The sequence below is a fragment of the Peromyscus californicus genome, unplaced genomic scaffold, assembly GCF_007827085.1.
Source record: "Peromyscus californicus insignis strain IS unplaced genomic scaffold, ASM782708v3 Scaffold_21__1_contigs__length_65335640, whole genome shotgun sequence".
Classification (NCBI taxonomy): Eukaryota; Metazoa; Chordata; class Mammalia; order Rodentia; family Cricetidae; genus Peromyscus; species Peromyscus californicus.
This window is the reverse complement of record NW_026294514.1, coordinates 11,333,754-11,335,007: the sequence shown is the minus strand read 5'-3', so window position 1 is coordinate 11,335,007 and position 1,254 is coordinate 11,333,754.

The window sequence follows — 1,254 nt, the reverse complement described above, 5'->3', positions numbered from 1 at the left end:
CCTGAACCATCATAGAGACCTGCCCAGGAATCCTGTGAGGACTGCACTTTTGTTTCCTTGATATTGAACCCAGTGAACAGAAGAGAAAAAGTTAGATTAAAAAAAATTGTACAGAAATATGACACTGAATTTCCAAAATGTATGGCTCATAAAGGGTGCATGTGTCCCAGCTGGCTTACTGCTAGCATATAAACATGTCCTTAGGAGACATGGGAGAAGAGTCCCTCCAGTTGGAAATGTTTTTCAAGCTGGCCAAAATTCACTGACCTTCTTACTTGGGTGATCTAGCAATGTACAAGCAGCATGACCACACGCAGAGACCCTGTTCCTGACGACTGAGTATGATGTCCCCTACGGAGGTAGCTCCAGCCCTGTTTGAACTCCGGAGTGTTGGGCTTGCTGATTTAGCCGTGAATGCAGGGACTGTGGCGTACGGTAAGTATTTAACAAGGAGTTGGTGGTTGAAGGAAAAAAGTGGATTAAAAATATTCAACTCATAAGAGAGAACTGAAAGGGCTGTGCACAAGGCACAACTATCTAAGACTGGTTCTCAACCTTCCTGACGCGGGGACCCTTTAATACAGTCCATCGTGTTGTGGTGGCCCGCAACCATGAAACTATTTTCATTGCTACTTCATAACTGTGATTTTACTACTGTCATGAATTGTAATGTAAATATTTTTGGAGAGAGATGCTTGCCGAAGGAGTCACAATGCACAGGTTGAGTACTGCTGGTCTAAAACATTGTATGTTACAGTCAAACACTGGAAAACCACTTCATTCTCAGGATCAATTACACTGTATAACAACTTCACTATTATATATTAAGACAGTTACATTGATTAAAAAAAGCACAAAATGGCCCCAAGAATAGCAGCGTGTAGTTCGATGTTAATTTATTTGTAAGAGTTTGGGAGTGGAAGAGGTCCAGAAATCAAGGAGATGGGGAGAGGAAGCCTACCTTGTTGATTTCCATTTTCATCACTAGAGTGGTTAGGACCAAGGCTGTGATTTAGGACTGGCAGCTTGGCAGCAATCAGCTACAGAGCACCACAACGCTCACACTTCAACATAAAAAGAAGAAGAGTTCTAGGAACTTGCTCTTTGGAATAATCAAAAGCAGATTGGAGGTTGCTAGGCTAGTTGGGGTGCCTTTTTTCTTCCTCCTTTTCTAATTCTGTCTCCCAAATTGAGTAGCCTGAGATGTTACCTTTAGAAGGGTCTTGGAATGGGCACTGACAAATCGGCTGGGCA